Source organism: Phyllobates terribilis, unplaced genomic scaffold (assembly GCF_046119375.1).
Source record: "Phyllobates terribilis strain yellow unplaced genomic scaffold, ASM4611937v1 Scaffold_4__5_contigs__length_816908805, whole genome shotgun sequence".
Classification (NCBI taxonomy): Eukaryota; Metazoa; Chordata; class Amphibia; order Anura; family Dendrobatidae; genus Phyllobates; species Phyllobates terribilis.
In genome coordinates, this window is record NW_027362764.1 from 457473511 (window position 1) to 457494236 (window position 20726).

The window sequence follows — 20726 nt, forward strand, 5'->3', positions numbered from 1 at the left end:
CTTATGTATCTCGCCAAACACGTGGATCGCCATCTCCCTATCCTCTGAACTTCCGTTTCTGACAGTCCTGCTCTTGCTGCTTCCGTGGCCGCACCTATGCGGAATGAGTGTGTCCCGTAATCTTTGGGGTGGTTCCCTGCCGATGTTATGCATTTATTAAATATAGCTTGGAATAGGTATCTTGATAATGGCGTTCCATCAATGTGTGATACGAAGAAATTACTTTGTGATCTGATGGCTAGATATGTTTTTACTATTGTTACCCGACTCAGTGTACCGTTTGTGTGTTGTAGAAGTACCCAAGTACCCCTGCCCGCTGGAACCGTTTTCGATTGGTGTATGCGTACACGTATTGCATTATTGGCTATGACTACTTCCTGGTGTAATAAGCATCCACTGGTGGTAATTTTGGATTGAGGGACTAATTCGCTTATACATAGCGCCCCGAGGAAGGCGATCACAAATGCAGTAGACATTAGTGTTGCTTCAAATTGTGAGTGTCATGTTAATGGTGTTAGGGATAAGATGTGAGTTTTAGTGACACGGGACGGGACGTCTACATTCCTGACTTGGCTGACCCCTTTTCCACCCTTTTATGGATTGTCTGATGATGAATCTTTGTCACATCTCCCCAATTCAGTAGTTGGAAGTGAAATGCTTCTCCGGTCAGACACCGCTGCGCTGACGCCCCTGATATGCCCCTCATCATTAGCTGGTGGAGAAATTCTATGGTGACTTGTGATCTGGCTTGTTCACATTGGTCAACCCGTCTGCCTGCTACTAGTCGTGTCCACTCTTCCCATGCCTTACCGTATGCTTGCCACGTTGACGGGGCAACTGACGCTCTGATTAATGGCATCAACTATTCGCCACTAGATCCCATAGGGAGGGTGGGCAACTGTGAAAATCTGCCAATTGAATTGTTATAAAGCGTTAGCAGCAGCTTTATACCCCTCAGCATAGTGGCTAGCGCGGACCCATACATTGTGTTTTAGGCACAGGAATACTAGCCTGCGTAGTAGGCCTAGCACTGGTAGAGACGATGATGCCATCTTATTAATGCAGTGCGCTAGGCTGGTGTTTTGTGTTATGAAGCGTATATTTTTGTTAGCCAGGCGCGCGCCCCATATTTCTATTGCTACCACTATTGGGAAAAAATATTTTCAGGGCTAGATGCAGCTAAAAATTATTATTAATTTCAAAGCTGGTGGAGCTTGGTATAGATGGCCTAATACAATGAGTCCCACACACTGCTAGAAGCCCAAATATTTTTTCAGAGGTAGATGCAGATAAAAATTATTTTTAATTTGCAACCTGATGGAGGTCAGTATAGATGGACTAATAGAGAAAGTCCCACACACTGCTAGAAGGCCCAATATTTTTTCAGAGGTAGATGCAGAAAAAAATATATTCAGTTTGCAACCTGATGGAGGTCAGTATAGATGGACTAATACAACAAGTCCCACACACAGCTAGAAGCCCAATAATTTTTCAGAGGTAGATGCAGAAAAAAATATATTCAGTTTGCAACCTGATGGAGGTCTGTATAGATGGATTAATAGAACAAGTCCCACACACAGCTAGAAGCCCAATATTTTTTCAGAGGTAGATGCAGATAAAAATTAATTTTAATTTGCAACCTGATGGAGGTCAGTATAGATGGACTAATAGAGAAAGTCCCACACACTGCTAGAAGGCCCAATATTTTTTCAGAGGTAGATGCAGAAAAAAATATATTCAGTTTGCAACCTGATGGAGGTCTGTATAGATGGATTAATAGAACAAGTCCCACACACAGCTAGAAGCCCAATATTTTTTCAGAGGTAGATGCAGAAAAAAATATATTCAGTTTGCAACCTGATGGAGGTCTGTATAGATGGATTAATAGAACAAGTCCCACACACAGCTAGAAGCCCAATATTTTTTCAGAGGTAGATGCAGAAAAAAATATATTCAGTTTGCAACCTGATGGAGGTCTGTATAGATGGATTAATAGAACAAGTCCCACACACAGCTAGAAGCCCAATATTTTTTCAGAGGTAGATGCAGAAAAAAATATATTCAGTTTGCAACCTGATGGAGGTCTGTATAGATGGATTAATAGAACAAGTCCCACACACAGCTAGAAGCCCAATATTTTTTCAGAGGTAGATGCAGAAAAAAATATATTCAGTTTGCAACCTGATGGAGGTCTGTATAGATGGATTAATAGAACAAGTCCCACACACAGCTAGAAGCCCAATATTTTTTCAGAGGTAGATGCAGAAAAAAATATATTCAGTTTGCAACCTGATGGAGGTCTGTATAGATGGATTAATAGAACAAGTCCCACACACAGCTAGAAGCCCAATATTTTTTCAGAGGTAGATGCAGAAAAAAATATATTCAGTTTGCAACCTGATGGAGGTCTGTATAGATGGATTAATAGAACAAGTCCCACACACAGCTAGAAGCCCAATATTTTTTCAGAGGTAGATGCAGAAAAAAATATATTCAGTTTGCAACCTGATGGAGGTCTGTATAGATGTATTAATAGAACAAGTCCCACACACAGCTAGAAGCCCAAAATTTTTTCAGAGGTAGATGCAGAAAAAAATATATTCAGTTTGCAACCTGATGGAGGTCAGTATAGATGGACTAATACAAGTCCTACACACAGCTAGAAGCCCAATATTTTTTCAGAGGTAGATGCAGATAAAAATTATTTTTAATTTGCAACCTGATGGAGGTCAGTATAGATGGACTAATAGAGAAAGTCCCACACACTGCTAGAAGGCCCAATATTTTTTCAGAGGTAGATGCAGAAAAAAATATATTCAGTTTGCAACCTGATGGAGGTCTGTATAGATGGATTAATAGAACAAGTCCCACACACAGCTAGAAGCCCAATATTTTTTCAGAGGTAGATGCAGAAAAAAATATATTCAGTTTGCAACCTGATGGAGGTCTGTATAGATGGATTAATAGAACAAGTCCCACACACAGCTAGAAGCCCAATATTTTTTCAGAGGTAGATGCAGAAAAAAATATATTCAGTTTGCAACCTGATGGAGGTCTGTATAGATGGATTAATAGAACAAGTCCCACAAACAGCTAGAAGCCCAATATTTTTTCAGAGGTAGATGCAGAAAAAAATATATTCAGTTTGCAACCTGATGGAGGTCTGTATAGATGGATTAATAGAACAAGTCCCACTCACAGCTAGAAGCCCAATATTTTTTCAGAGGTAGATGCAGAAAAAAATATATTCAGTTTGCAACCTGATGGAGGTCTGTATAGATGGATTAATAGAACAAGTCCCACACACAGCTAGAAGCCCAATATTTTTTCAGAGGTAGATGCAGAAAAAAATATATTCAGTTTGCAACCTGATGGAGGTCTGTATAGATGGATTAATAGAACAAGTCCCACACACAGCTAGAAGCCCAATATTTTTTCAGAGGTAGATGCAGAAAAAAATATATTCAGTTTGCAACCTGATGGAGGTCTGTATAGATGGATTAATAGAACAAGTCCCACAAACAGCTAGAAGCCCAATATTTTTTCAGAGGTAGATGCAGAAAAAAATATATTCAGTTTGCAACCTGATGGAGGTCTGTATAGATGGATTAATAGAACAAGTCCCACTCACAGCTAGAAGCCCAATATTTTTTCAGAGGTAGATGCAGAAAGAAATATATTCAGTTTGCAACCTGATGGAGGTCTGTATAGATGGATTAATAGAACAAGTCCCACACACAGCTAGAAGCCCAATATTTTTTCAGAGGTAGATGCAGAAAAAAATATATTCAGTTTGCAACCTGATGGAGGTCTGTATAGATGGATTAATAGAACAAGTCCCACACACAGCTAGAAGCCCAATATTTTTTCAGAGGTAGATGCAGAAAAAAATATATTCAGTTTGCAACCTGATGGAGGTCTGTATAGATGGATTAATAGAACAAGTCCCACACACAGCTAGAAGCCCAATATTTTTTCAGAGGTAGATGCAGAAAAAAATATATTCAGTTTGCAACCTGATGGAGGTCTGTATAGATGGATTAATAGAACAAGTCCCACACACAGCTAGAAGCCCAATATTTTTTCAGAGGTAGATGCAGAAAAAAATATATTCAGTTTGCAACCTGATGGAGGTCTGTATAGATGGATTAATAGAACAAGTCCCACACACAGCTAGAAGCCCAATATTTTTTCAGAGGTAGATGCAGAAAAAAATATATTCAGTTTGCAACCTGATGGAGGTCAGTATGGATGGACTAATACAAGTCCCACACACAGCTAGAAGCCCAATATTTTTTCAGAGGTAGATGCAGATAAAAATTATTTTTAATTTGCAACCTGATGGAGGTCAGTATAGATGGACTAATAGAGAAATTCCCACACACTGCTAGAAGGCCCAATATTTTTTCAGAGGTAGATGCAGAAAAAAATATATTCAGTTTGCAACCTGATGGAGGTCTGTATAGATGGATTAATAGAACAAGTCCCACACACAGCTAGAAGCCCAATATTTTTTCAGAGGTAGATGCAGAAAAAAATATATTCAGTTTGCAACCTGATGGAGGTCTGTATAGATGGATTAATAGAACAAGTCCCACACACAGCTAGAAGCCCAATATTTTTTCAGAGGTAGATGCAGAAAAAAATATATTCAGTTTGCAACCTGATGGAGGTCTGTATAGATGGATTAATAGAACAAGTCCCACAAACAGCTAGAAGCCCAATATTTTTTCAGAGGTAGATGCAGAAAAAAATATATTCAGTTTGCAACCTGATGGAGGTCTGTATAGATGGATTAATAGAACAAGTCCCACTCACAGCTAGAAGCCCAATATTTTTTCAGAGGTAGATGCAGAAAAAAATATATTCAGTTTGCAACCTGATGGAGGTCTGTATAGATGGATTAATAGAACAAGTCCCACACACAGCTAGAAGCCCAATATTTTTTCAGAGGTAGATGCAGAAAAAAATATATTCAGTTTGCAACCTGATGGAGGTCTGTATAGATGGATTAATAGAACAAGTCCCACACACAGCTAGAAGCCCAATATTTTTTCAGAGGTAGATGCAGAAAAAAATATATTCAGTTTGCAACCCGATGGAGGTCTGTATAGATGGATTAATAGAACAAGTCCCACACACAGCTAGAAGCCCAATATTTTTTCAGAGGTAGATGCAGAAAAAAATATATTCAGTTTGCAACCTGATGGAGGTCTGTATAGATGGATTAATAGAACAAGTCCCACACACAGCTAGAAGCCCAATATTTTTTCAGAGGTAGATGCAGAAAAAAATATATTCAGTTTGCAACCTGATGGAGGTCTGTATATATGGATTAATAGGACAAGTCCCACACACAGCTAGAAGCCCAATATTTTTTCAGAGGTAGATGCAGAAAAAAATATATTCAGTTTGCAACCTGATGGAGGTCTGTATAGATGGATTAATAGAACAAGTCCCACACACAGCTAGAAGCCCAATATTTTTTCAGAGGTAGATGCAGAAAAAAATATATTCAGTTTGCAACCTGATGGAGGTCTGTATAGATGGATTAATAGAACAAGTCCCACACACAGCTAGAAGCCCAATATTTTTTCAGAGGTAGATGCAGATAAAAATTATTTTTAATTTGCAACCTGATGGAGGTCAGTATAGATGGAATAATAGAGAAAGTCCCACACACTGCTAGAAGGCCCAATATTTTTTCAGAGGTAGATGCAGAAAAAAATATATTTAGTTTGCAACCTGATGGAGGTCTGTATAGATGGATTAATAGAACAAGTCCCACACACAGCTAGAAGCCCAATATTTTTTCAGAGGTAGATGCAGATAAAAATTAATTTTAATTTGCAACCTGATGGAGGTCAGTATAGATGGACTAATAGAGAAAGTCCCACACACTGCTAGAAGGCCCAATATTTTTTCAGAGGTAGATGCAGAAAAAAATATATTCAGTTTGCAACCTGATGGAGGTCTGTATAGATGGATTAATAGAACAAGTCCCACACACAGCTAGAAGCCCAATATTTTTTCAGAGGTAGATGCAGAAAAAAATATATTCAGTTTGCAACCTGATGGAGGTCTGTATAGATGGATTAATAGAACAAGTCCCACACACAGCTAGAAGCCCAATATTTTTTCAGAGGTAGATGCAGAAAAAAATATATTCAGTTTGCAACCTGATGGAGGTCTGTATAGATGGATTAATAGAACAAGTCCCACACACAGCTAGAAGCCCAATATTTTTTCAGAGGTAGATGCAGAAAAAAATATATTCAGTTTGCAACCTGATGGAGGTCTGTATAGATGGATTAATAGAACAAGTCCCACACACAGCTAGAAGCCCAATATTTTTTCAGAGGTAGATGCAGAAAAAAATATATTCAGTTTGCAACCTGATGGAGGTCTGTATAGATGGATTAATAGAACAAGTCCCACACACAGCTAGAAGCCCAATATTTTTTCAGAGGTAGATGCAGAAAAAAATATATTCAGTTTGCAACCTGATGGAGGTCTGTATAGATGGATTAATAGAACAAGTCCCACACACAGCTAGAAGCCCAATATTTTTTCAGAGGTAGATGCAGAAAAAAATATATTCAGTTTGCAACCTGATGGAGGTCTGTATAGATGGATTAATAGAACAAGTCCCACACACAGCTAGAAGCCCAATATTTTTTCAGAGGTAGATGCAGAAAAAAATATATTCAGTTTGCAACCTGATGGAGGTCTGTATAGATGTATTAATAGAACAAGTCCCACACACAGCTAGAAGCCCAAAATTTTTTCAGAGGTAGATGCAGAAAAAAATATATTCAGTTTGCAACCTGATGGAGGTCAGTATAGATGGACTAATACAAGTCCTACACACAGCTAGAAGCCCAATATTTTTTCAGAGGTAGATGCAGATAAAAATTATTTTTAATTTGCAACCTGATGGAGGTCAGTATAGATGGACTAATAGAGAAAGTCCCACACACTGCTAGAAGGCCCAATATTTTTTCAGAGGTAGATGCAGAAAAAAATATATTCAGTTTGCAACCTGATGGAGGTCTGTATAGATGGATTAATAGAACAAGTCCCACACACAGCTAGAAGCCCAATATTTTTTCAGAGGTAGATGCAGAAAAAAATATATTCAGTTTGCAACCTGATGGAGGTCTGTATAGATGGATTAATAGAACAAGTCCCACACACAGCTAGAAGCCCAATATTTTTTCAGAGGTAGATGCAGAAAAAAATATATTCAGTTTGCAACCTGATGGAGGTCTGTATAGATGGATTAATAGAACAAGTCCCACAAACAGCTAGAAGCCCAATATTTTTTCAGAGGTAGATGCAGAAAAAAATATATTCAGTTTGCAACCTGATGGAGGTCTGTATAGATGGATTAATAGAACAAGTCCCACTCACAGCTAGAAGCCCAATATTTTTTCAGAGGTAGATGCAGAAAAAAATATATTCAGTTTGCAACCTGATGGAGGTCTGTATAGATGGATTAATAGAACAAGTCCCACACACAGCTAGAAGCCCAATATTTTTTCAGAGGTAGATGCAGAAAAAAATATATTCAGTTTGCAACCTGATGGAGGTCTGTATAGATGGATTAATAGAACAAGTCCCACACACAGCTAGAAGCCCAATATTTTTTCAGAGGTAGATGCAGAAAAAAATATATTCAGTTTGCAACCTGATGGAGGTCTGTATAGATGGATTAATAGAACAAGTCCCACAAACAGCTAGAAGCCCAATATTTTTTCAGAGGTAGATGCAGAAAAAAATATATTCAGTTTGCAACCTGATGGAGGTCTGTATAGATGGATTAATAGAACAAGTCCCACTCACAGCTAGAAGCCCAATATTTTTTCAGAGGTAGATGCAGAAAGAAATATATTCAGTTTGCAACCTGATGGAGGTCTGTATAGATGGATTAATAGAACAAGTCCCACACACAGCTAGAAGCCCAATATTTTTTCAGAGGTAGATGCAGAAAAAAATATATTCAGTTTGCAACCTGATGGAGGTCTGTATAGATGGATTAATAGAACAAGTCCCACACACAGCTAGAAGCCCAATATTTTTTCAGAGGTAGATGCAGAAAAAAATATATTCAGTTTGCAACCTGATGGAGGTCTGTATAGATGGATTAATAGAACAAGTCCCACACACAGCTAGAAGCCCAATATTTTTTCAGAGGTAGATGCAGAAAAAAATATATTCAATTTGCAACCTGATGGAGGTCTGTATAGATGGATTAATAGAACAAGTCCCACACACAGCTAGAAGCCCAATATTTTTTCAGAGGTAGATGCAGAAAAAAATATATTCAGTTTGCAACCTGATGGAGGTCTGTATAGATGGATTAATAGAACAAGTCCCACACACAGCTAGAAGCCCAATATTTTTTCAGAGGTAGATGCAGAAAAAAATATATTCAGTTTGCAACCTGATGGAGGTCAGTATGGATGGACTAATACAAGTCCCACACACAGCTAGAAGCCCAATATTTTTTCAGAGGTAGATGCAGATAAAAATTATTTTTAATTTGCAACCTGATGGAGGTCAGTATAGATGGACTAATAGAGAAAGTCCCACACACTGCTAGAAGGCCCAATATTTTTTCAGAGGTAGATGCAGAAAAAAATATATTCAGTTTGCAACCTGATGGAGGTCTGTATAGATGGATTAATAGAACAAGTCCCACACACAGCTAGAAGCCCAATATTTTTTCAGAGGTAGATGCAGAAAAAAATATATTCAGTTTGCAACCTGATGGAGGTCTGTATAGATGGATTAATAGAACAAGTCCCACACACAGCTAGAAGCCCAATATTTTTTCAGAGGTAGATGCAGAAAAAAATATATTCAGTTTGCAACCTGATGGAGGTCTGTATAGATGGATTAATAGAACAAGTCCCACAAACAGCTAGAAGCCCAATATTTTTTCAGAGGTAGATGCAGAAAAAAATATATTCAGTTTGCAACCTGATGGAGGTCTGTATAGATGGATTAATAGAACAAGTCCCACTCACAGCTAGAAGCCCAATATTTTTTCAGAGGTAGATGCAGAAAAAAATATATTCAGTTTGCAACCTGATGGAGGTCTGTATAGATGGATTAATAGAACAAATCCCACACACAGCTAGAAGCCCAATATTTTTTCAGAGGTAGATGCAGAAAAAAATATATTCAGTTTGCAACCTGATGGAGGTCTGTATAGATGGATTAATAGAACAAGTCCCACACACAGCTAGAAGCCCAATATTTTTTCAGAGGTAGATGCAGAAAAAAATATATTCAGTTTGCAACCCGATGGAGGTCTGTATAGATGGATTAATAGAACAAGTCCCACACACAGCTAGAAGCCCAATATTTTTTCAGAGGTAGATGCAGAAAAAAATATATTCAGTTTGCAACCTGATGGAGGTCTGTATAGATGGATTAATAGAACAAGTCCCACACACAGCTAGAAGCCCAATATTTTTTCAGAGGTAGATGCAGAAAAAAATATATTCAGTTTGCAACCTGATGGAGGTCTGTATATATGGATTAATAGGACAAGTCCCACACACAGCTAGAAGCCCAATATTTTTTCAGAGGTAGATGCAGAAAAAAATATATTCAGTTTGCAACCTGATGGAGGTCTGTATAGATGGATTAATAGAACAAGTCCCACACACAGCTAGAAGCCCAATATTTTTTCAGAGGTAGATGCAGAAAAAAATATATTCAGTTTGCAACCTGATGGAGGTCTGTATAGATGGATTAATAGAACAAGTCCCACACACAGCTAGAAGCCCAATATTTTTTCAGAGGTAGATGCAGATAAAAATTATTTTTAATTTGCAACCTGATGGAGGTCAGTATAGATGGAATAATAGAGAAAGTCCCACACACTGCTAGAAGGCCCAATATTTTTTCAGAGGTAGATGCAGAAAAAAATATATTTAGTTTGCAACCTGATGGAGGTCTGTATAGATGGATTAATAGAACAAGTCCCACACACAGCAAGAAGCCCAATATTTTTTCAGAGGTAGATGCAGAAAAAAATATATTCAGTTTGCAACCTGATGGAGGTCTGTATAGATGGATTAATAGAACAAGTCCCACACACAGCTAGAAGCCTAATATTTTTTCAGAGGTAGATGCAGAAAAAAATATATTCAGTTTGCAACCTGATGGAGGTCTGTATAGATGGATTAATAGAGCAAGTCCCACACACAGCTAGAAGCCCAATATTTTTTCAGAGGTAGATGCAGAAAAAAATATATTCAGTTTGCAACCTGATGGAGGTCAGTATAAATGGACTAATACAACAAGTCCCACACACAGCTAGAAGCCCAATATTTTTTCAGAGGTAGATGCGGATAAAAATTATTTTTAATTTGCAACCTGATGGAGGTCAGTATAGATGGACTAATAGAGAAAGTCCCACACACTGCTAGAAGGCCCAATATTTTTTCAGAGGTAGATGCAGAAAAAAATATATTCAGTTTGCAACCTGATGGAGGTCTGTATAGATGGATTAATAGAACAAGTCCCACACACAGCTAGAAGCCCAATATTTTTTCAGAGGTAGATGCAGAAAAAAATATATTCAGTTTGCAACCTGATGGAGGTCTGTATAGATGGATTAATAGAACAAGTCCCACACACAGCTAGAAGCCCAATATTTTTTCAGAGGTAGATGCAGATAAAAATTATTTTTAATTTGCAACCTGATGGAGGTCAGTATAGATGGACTAATAGAGAAAGTCCCACACACTGCTAGAAGGCCCAATATTTTTTCAGAGGTAGATGCAGAAAAAAATATATTCAGTTTGCAACCTGATGGAGGTCTGTATAGATGGATTAATAGAACAAGTCCCACACACAGCTAGAAGCCCAATATTTTTTCAGAGGTAGATGCAGAAAAAAATATATTCAGTTTGCAACCTGATGGAGGTCTGTATAGATGGATTAATAGAACAAGTCCCACACACAGCTAGAAGCCCAATATTTTTTCAGAGGTAGATGCAGAACAAAATATATTCAGTTTGCAACCTGATGGAGGTCTGTATAGATGGATTAATAGAACAAGTCCCACACACAGCTAGAAGCCCAATATTTTTTCAGAGGTAGATGCAGAAAAAAATATATTCAGTTTGCAACCTGATGGAGGTCTGTATAGATGGATTAATAGAACAAGTCCCACACACAGCTAGAAGCCCAATATTTTTTCAGAGGTAGATGCAGGAAAAAATATATTCAGTTTGCAACCTGATGGAGGTCAGTATGGATGGACTAATAAGACAAGTCCCACACACAGCTAGAAGCCCAATATTTTTTCAGAGGTAGATGCAGATAAAAATTATTTTTAATTTGCAACCTGATGGAGGTCAGTATAGATGGACTAATAGAGAAAGTCCCACACACTGCTAGAAGGCCCAATATTTTTTCAGAGGTAAATGCAGAAAAAAAATATATTTAGTTTGCAACCTGATGGAGGTCTGTATAGATGGATTAATAGAACAAGTCCCACACACAGCTAGAAGCCTAATATTTTTTCAGAGGTAGATGCAGAAAAAAATATATTCAGTTTGCAACCTGATGGAGGTCTGTATAGATGGATTAATAGAGCAAGTCCCACACACAGCTAGAAGCCCAATATTTTTTCAGAGGTAGATGCAGAAAAAAATATATTCAGTTTGCAACCTGATGGAGGTCAGTATAGATGGACTAATACAACAAGTCCCACACACAGCTAGAAGCCCAATATTTTTTCAGAGGTAGATGCAGATAAAAAATATTTTTAATTTGCAACCTGTTGGAGGTCAGTATAGATGGACTAATAGAGAAAGTCCCACACACTGCTAGAAGGCCCAATATTTTTTCAGAGGTAGATGCAGAAAAAAATATATTCAGTTTGCAACCTGATGGAGGTCTGTATAGATGGATTAATAGAACAAGTCCCACACACAGCTAGAAGCCCAATATTTTTTCAGAGGTAGATGCAGAAAAAAATATATTCAGTTTGCAACCTGATGGAGGTCTGTATAGATGGATTAATAGAACAAGTCCCACACACAGCTAGAAGCCCAATATTTTTTCAGAGGTAGATGCAGAAAAAAATATATTCAGTTTGCAACCTGATGGAGGTCAGTATAGATGGACTAATACAACAAGTCCCACACACAGCTAGAAGCCCAATATTTTTTCAGAGGTAGATGCAGATAAAAATTATTTTTAATTTGCAACCTGATGGAGGTCAGTATAGATGGACTAATAGAGAAAGTCCCACACACTGCTAGAAGGCCCAATATTTTTTCAGAGGTAGATGCAGAAAAAAATATATTCAGTTTGCAACCTGATGGAGGTCTGTATAGATGGATTAATAGAACAAGTCCCACACACAGCTAGAAGCCCAATATTTTTTCAGAGGTAGATGCAGAAAAAAATATATTCAGTTTGCAACCTGATGGAGGTCTGTATAGATGGATTAATAGAACAAGTCCCACACACAGCTAGAAGCCCAATATTTTTTCAGAGGTAGATGCAGAAAAAAATATATTCAGTTTGCAACCTGATGGAGGTCTGTATAGATGGATTAATAGAACAAGTCCCACACACAGCTAGAAGCCCAATATTTTTTCAGAGGTAGATGCAGAAAAAAATATATTCAGTTTGCAACCTGATGGAGGTCTGTATAGATGGATTAATAGAACAAGTCCCACACACAGCTAGAAGCCCAATATTTTTTCAGAGGTAGATGCAGAAAAAAATATATTCAGTTTGCAACCTGATGGAGGTCTGTATAGATGGATTAATAGAGAAAGTCCCACACACAGCTAGAAGCCCAATATTTTTTCAGAGGTAGATGCAGAAAAAAATATATTCAGTTTGCAACCTGATGGAGGTCTGTATAGATGGATTAATAGAACAAGTCCCACACACAGCTAGAAGCCCAATATTTTTTCAGATGTAGATGCAGAAAAAAATATATTCAGTTTGCAACCTGATGGAGGTCTGTATAGATGGATTAATAGAACAAGTCCCACACACAGCTAGAAGCCCAATATTTTTTCAGAGGTAGATGCAGAAAAAAATAAATTCAGTTTGCAACCTGATGGAGGTCTGTATAGATGGATTAATAGAACAAGTCCCACACACAGCTAGAAGCCCAATATTTTTTCAGAGGTAGATGCAGAAAAAAATATATTCAGTTTGCAACCTGATGGAGGTCTGTATAGATGGATTAATAGAACAAGTCCCACACACAGCTAGAAGCCCAATATTTTTTCAGAGGTAGATGCAGAAAAAAATATATTCAGTTTGCAACCTGATGGAGGTCTGTATAGATGGATTAATAGAACAAGTCCCACACACAGCTAGAAGCCCAATATTTTTTCAGAGGTAGATGCAGAAAAAAATATATTCAGTTTGCAACCTGATGGAGGTCTGTATAGATGGATTAATAGAACAAGTCCCACACACAGCTAGAAGCCCAATATTTTTTCAGAGGTAGATGCAGAAAAAAATATATTCAGTTTGCAACCTGATGGAGGTCTGTATAGATGGATTAATAGAGAAAGTCCCACACACAGCTAGAAGCCCAATATTTTTTCAGAGGTAGATGCAGAAAAAAATATATTCAGTTTGCAACCTGATGGAGGTCTGTATAGATGGATTAATAGAACAAGTCCCACACACAGCTAGAAGCCCAATATTTTTTCAGAGGTAGATGCAGAAAAAAATATATTCAGTTTGCAACCTGATGGAGGTCTGTATAGATGGATTAATAGAACAAGTCCCACACACAGCTAGAAGCCCAATATTTTTTCAGAGGTAGATGCAGATAAAAATTATTTTTAATTTGCAACCTGATGGAGGTCAGTATAGATGGACTAATAGAGAAAGTCCCACACACTGCTAGAAGGCCCAATATTTTTTCAGAGGTAGATGCAGAAAAAAATATATTTAGTTTGCAACCTGATGGAGGTCTGTATAGATGGATTAATAGAACAAGTCCCACACACAGCTAGAAGCCCAATATTTTTTCAGAGGTAGATGCAGAAAAAAATATATTCAGTTTGCAACCTGATGGAGGTCTGTATAGATGGATTAATAGAACAAGTCCCACACACATCTAGAAGCCTAATATTTTTTCAGAGGTAGATGCAGAAAAAAATATATTCAGTTTGCAACCTGATGGAGGTCTGTATAGATGGATTAATAGAACAAGTCCCACACACAGCTAGAAGCCCAATATTTTTTCAGAGGTAGATGCAGGAAAAAATATATTCAGTTTGCAACCTGATGGAGGTCAGTATGGATGGACTAATAAGACAAGTCCCACACACAGCTAGAAGCCCAATATTTTTTCAGAGGTAGATGCAGATAAAAATTATTTTTAATTTGCAACCTGATGGAGGTCAGTATAGATGGACTAATAGAGAAAGTCCCACACACTGCTAGAAGGCCCAATATTTTTTCAGAGGTAGATGCAGAAAAAAATATATTTAGTTTGCAACCTGATGGAGGTCTGTATAGATGGATTAATAGAACAAGTCCCACACACAGCTAGAAGCCCAATATTTTTTCAGAGGTAGATGCAGAAAAAAATATATTCAGTTTGCAACCTGATGGAGGTCTGTATAGATGGATTAATAGAACAAGTCCCACACACAGCTAGAAGCCTAATATTTTTTCAGAGGTAGATGCAGAAAAAAATATATTCAGTTTGCAACCTGATGGAGGTCTGTATAGATGGATTAATAGAGCAAGTCCCACACAGAGCTAGAAGCCCAATATTTTTTCAGAGGTAGATGCAGAAAAAAATATATTCAGTTTGCAACCTGATGGAGGTCAGTATAGATGGACTAATACAACAAGTCCCACACACAGCTAGAAGCCCAATATTTTTTCAGAGGTAGATGCGGATAAAAATTATTTTTAATTTGCAACCTGATGGAGGTCAGTATAGATGGACTAATAGAGAAAGTCCCACACACTGCTAGAAGGCCCAATATTTTTTCAGAGGTAGATGCAGAAAAAAATATATTCAGTTTGCAACCTGATGGAGGTCTGTATAGATGGATTAATAGAACAAGTCCCACACACAGCTAGAAGCCCAATATTTTTTCAGAGGTAGATGCAGAAAAAAATATATTCAGTTTGCAACCTGATGGAGGTCTGTATAGATGGATTAATAGAACAAGTCCCACGTACAGCTAGAAGCCCAATATTTTTTCAGAGGTAGATGCAGAAAAAAATATATTCAGTTTGCAACCTGATGGAGGTCAGTATAGATGGACTAATACAACAAGTCCCACACACAGCTAGAAGCCCAATATTTTTTCAGAGGTAGATGCAGATAAAAATTATTTTTAATTTGCAACCTGATGGAGGTCAGTATAGATGGACTAATAGAGAAAGTCCCACACACTGCTAGAAGGCCCAATATTTTTTCAGAGGTAGATGCAGAAAAAAATATATTGAGTTTGCAACCTGATGGAGGTCTGTATAGATGGATTAATAGAACAAGTCCCACACAGCTAGAAGCCCAGTATTTTTTCAGAGGTAGATGCAGAAAAAAATATATTCAGTTTGCAACCTGATGGAGGTCTGTATAGATGGATTAATAGAACAAGTCCCACACACAGCTAGAAGCCCAATATTTTTTCAGAGGTAGATGCAGAAAAAAATATATTCAGTTTGCAACCTGATGGAGGTCTGTATAGATGGATTAATAGAACAAGTCCCACACACAGCTAGAAGCCCAATATTTTTTCAGAGGTAGATGCAGAAAAAAATATATTCAGTTTGCAACCTGATGGAGGTCTGTATAGATGGATTAATAGAACAAGTCCCACTCACAGCTAGAAGCCCAATATTTTTTCAGAGGTAGATGCAGAAAAATATATATTCAGTTTGCAACCTGATGGAGGTCTGTATAGATGGATTAATAGAACAAGTCCCACACACAGCTAGAAGCCCAATATTTTTTCAGAGGTACATGCAGAAAAAAATATATTCAGTTTGCAACCTGATGGAGGTCTGTATAGATGGATTAATAGAACAAGTCCCACACACAGCTAGAAGCCCAATATTTTTTCAGAGGTAGATGCAGAAAAAAATATATTCAGTTTGCAACCTGATGGAGGTCTGTATAGATGGATTAATAGAACAAGTCCCACACACAGCTAGAAGCCCAATATTTTTTCAGAGGTAGATGCAGAAAAAAATATATTCAGTTTGCAACCTGATGGAGGTCTGTATAGATGGATTAATAGAACAAGTCCCACACACAGCTAGAAGCCCAATATTTTTTCAGAGGTAGATGCAGAAAAAAATATATTCAGTTTGCAACCTGATGGAGGTCTGTATAGATGGATTAATAGAACAAGTCCCACACACAGCTAGAAGCCCAATATTTTTTCAGAGGTAGATGCAGAAAAAAATATATTCAGTTTGCAACCTGATGGAGGTCTGTATAGATGGATTAATAGAACAAGTCCCACACACAGCTAGAAGCCCAATATTTTTTCAGAGGTAGATGCAGAAAAAAATATATTCAGTTTGCAACCTGATGGAGGTCTGTATAGATGGATTAATAGAACAAGTCCCACACACAGCTAGAAGCCCAATATTTTTTCAGAGGTAGATGCAGGAAAAAATATATTCAGTTTGCAACCTGATGGAGGTCAGTATGGATGGACTAATAAGACAAGTCCCACACACAGCTAGAAGCCCAATATTTTTTCAGAGGTAGATGCAGATAAAAATTATTTTTAATTTGCAACCTGATGGAGGTCAGTATAGATGGACTAATAGAGAAAGTCCCACACACTGCTAGAAGGCCCAATATTTTTTCAGAGGTAGATGCAGAAAAAAATATATTTAGTTTGCAACCTGATGGAGGTCTGTATAGATGGATTAATAGAACAAGTCCCACACACAGCTAGAAGCCCAATATTTTTTCAGAGGTAGATGCAGAAAAAAATATATTCAGTTTGCAACCTGATGGAGGTCTGTATAGATGGATTAATAGAACAAGTCCCACACACAGCTAAAAGCCTAATATTTTTTCAGAGGTAGATGCAGAAAAAAATATATTCAGTTTGCAACCTGATGGAGGTCTGTATAGATGAATTAATAGAGCAAGTCCCACACACAGCTAGAAGCCCAATATTTTTTCAGAGGTAGATGCAGAAAAAAATATATTCAGTTTGCAACCTGATGGAGGTCAGTATAGATGGACTAATACAACAAGTCCCACACACAGCTAGAAGCCCAATATTTTTTCAGAGGTAGATGCAGATAAAAATTATTTTTAATTTGCAACCTGATGGAGGTCAGTATAGAAGGACTGATAGAGAAAGTCCCACACACTGCTAGAAGGCCCAATATTTTTTCAGAGGTAGATGCAGAAAAAAATATATTCAGTTTGCAACCTGATGGAGGTCTGTATAGATGGATTAATAGAACAAGTCCCACACACAGCTAGAAGCCCAATATTTTTTCAGAGGTAGATGCAGAAAAAAATATATTCAGTTTGCAACCTGATGGAGGTCTGTATAGATGGATTAATAGAACAAGTCCCACACACAGCTAGAAGCCCAATATTTTTTCAGAGGTAGATGCAGAAAAAAATATATTCAGTTTGCAACCTGATGGAGGTCAGTATAGATGGACTAATACAACAAGTCCCACACACAGCTAGAAGCCCAATATTTTTTCAGAGGTAGATGCAGATAAAAATTATTTTTAATTTGCAACCTGATGGAGGTCAGTATAGATGGACTAATAGAGAAAGTCCCACATACTGCTAGAAGGCCCAATATTTTTTCAGAGGTAGATGCAGAAAAAAATATATTCAGTTTGCAACCTGATGGAGGTCTGTATAGATGGATTAATAGAACAAGTCCCACACACAGCTAGAAGCCCAATATTTTTTCAGAGGTAGATGCAGAAAAAAATATATTCAGTTTGCAACCTGATGGAGGTCTGTATAGATGGATTAATAGAACAAGTCCCACACACAGCTAGAAGCCCAATATTTTTTCAGAGGTAGATGCAGAAAAAAATATATTCAGTTTGCAACCTGATGGAGGTCTGTATAGATGGATTAATAGAAAAAGTCCCACACACAGCTAGAAGCCCAATATTTTTTCAGAGGTAGATGCAGAAAAAAATATATTCAGTTTGCAACCTGATGGAGGTCTGTATAGATGGATTAATAGAACAAGTCCCACACACAGCTAGAAGCCCAATATTTTTTCAGAGGTAGATGCAGAAAAAAATATATTCAGTTTGCAACCTGATGGAGGTCTGTATAGATGGATTAATAGAACAAGTCCCACACACAACTAGAAGCCCAATATTTTTTCAGAGGTAGATGCAGAAAAAAATATATTCAGTTTGCAACCTGATGGAGGTCTGTATAGATGGATTAATAGAACAAGTCCCACACACAGCTAGAAGCCCAATATTTTTTCAGATGTAGATGCAGAAAAAAATATATTCAGTTTGCAACCTGATGGAGGTCTGTATAGATGGATTAATAGAACAAGTCCCACACACAGCTAGAAGCCCAATATTTTTTCAGAGGTAGATGCAGAAAAAAATATATTCAGTTTGCAACCTGATGGAGGTCAGTATAGATGGACTAATACAACAAGTCCCACACACAGCTAGAAGCCCAATATTTTTTCAGAGGTAGATGCAGATAAAAATTATTTTTAATTTGCAACCTGATGGAGGTCAGTATAGATGGACTAATAGAGAAAGTCCCACACACTGCTAGAAGGCCCAATATTTTTTCAGAGGTAGATGCAGAAAAAAATATATTCAGTTTGCAACCTGATGGAGGTCTGTATAGATGGATTAATAGAACAAGTCCCACACACAGCTAGAAGCCCAATATTTTTTCAGAGGTAGATGCAGAAAAAAATATATTCAGTTTGCAACCTGATGGAGGTCTGTATAGATGGATTAATAGAACAAGTCCCACACACAGCTAGAAGCCCAATATTTTTTCAGAGGTAGATGCAGAAAAAAATATATTCAGTTTGCAACCTGATGGAGGTCTGTATAGATGGATTAATAGAACAAGTCCCACACACAGCTAGAAGCCCAATATTTTTTCAGAGGTAGATGCAGAAAAAAATATATTCAGTTTGCAACCTGATGGAGGTCTGTATAGATGGATTAATAGAACAATTCCCACACACAGCTAGAAGCCCAATATTTTTTCAGAGGTAGATGCAGAAAAAAATATATTCAGTTTGCAACCTGATGGAGGTCTGTATAGATGGATTAATAGAACAAGTCCCACACACAGCTAGAAGCCCAATATTTTTTCAGAGGTAGATGCAGAAAAAAATATATTCAGTTTGCAACCTGATGGAGGTCTGTATAGATGGATTAATAGAACAAGTCCCACACACAGCTAGAAGCCCAATATTTTTTCAGAGGTAGATGCAGGAAAAAATATGTTCAGTTTGCAACCTGATGGAGGTCAGTATGGATGGACTAATACAACAAGTCCCACACACAGCTAGAAGCCCAATATTTTTTCAGAGGTAGATGCAGATAAAAATTATTTTTAATTTGCAACCTGATGGAGGTCAGTATAGATGGACTAATAGAGAAAGTCCCACACACTGCTAGAAGGCCCAATATTTTTTCAGAGGTAGATGCAGAAAAAAATATATTTAGTTTGCAACCTGATGGAGGTCTGTATAGATGGATTAATAGAACAAGTCCCACACACAGCTAGAAGCCCAATATTTTTTCAGAGGTAGATGCAGAAAAAAATATATTCAGTTTGCAACCTGATGGAGGTCTGTATAGATGGATTAATAGAACAAGTCCCACACACAGCTAGAAGCCTAATATTTTTTCAGAGGTAGATGCAGAAAAAAATATATTCAGTTTGCAACCTGATGGAGGTCTGTATAGATGGATTAATAGAGCAAGTCCCACACACAGCTAGAAGCCCAATATTTTTTCAGAGGTACATGCAGAAAAAAATATATTCAGTTTGCAACCTGATGGAGGTCAGTATAGATGGACTAATACAACAAGTCCCACACACAGCTAGAAGCCCAATATTTTTTCAGAGGTAGATGCAGATAAAAATTATTTTTAATTTGCAACCTGATGGAGGTCAGTATAGATGGACTAATAGAGAAAGTCCCACACACTTCTAGAAGGCCCAATATTTTTTCAGAGGTAGATGCAGAAAAAAATATATTCAGTTTGCAACCTGATGGAGGTCTGTATAGATGGATTAATAGAACAAGTCCCACACACAGCTAGAGGCCCAATATTTTTTCAGAGGTAGATGCAGAAAAAAATATATTCAGTTTGCAACCTGATGGAGGTCTGTATAGATGGATTAATAGAACAAGTCCCACACACAGCTAGAAGCCCAATATTTTTTCAGAGGTAGATGCAGGAAAAAATATATTCAGTTTGCAACCTGATGGAGGTCAGTATGGATGGACTAATAAGACAAGTCCCACACACAGCTAGAAGCCCAATATTTTTTCAGAGGTAGATGCAGATAAAAATTATTTTTAATTTGCAACCTGATGGAGGTCAGTATAGATGGACTAATAGAGAAAGTCACACATACTGCTAGAAGGCCCAATATTTTTTCAGAGGTAGATGCAGAAAAAAATATATTTAGTTTGCAACCTGATGGAGGTCTGTATAGATGGATTAATAGAACAAGTCCCACA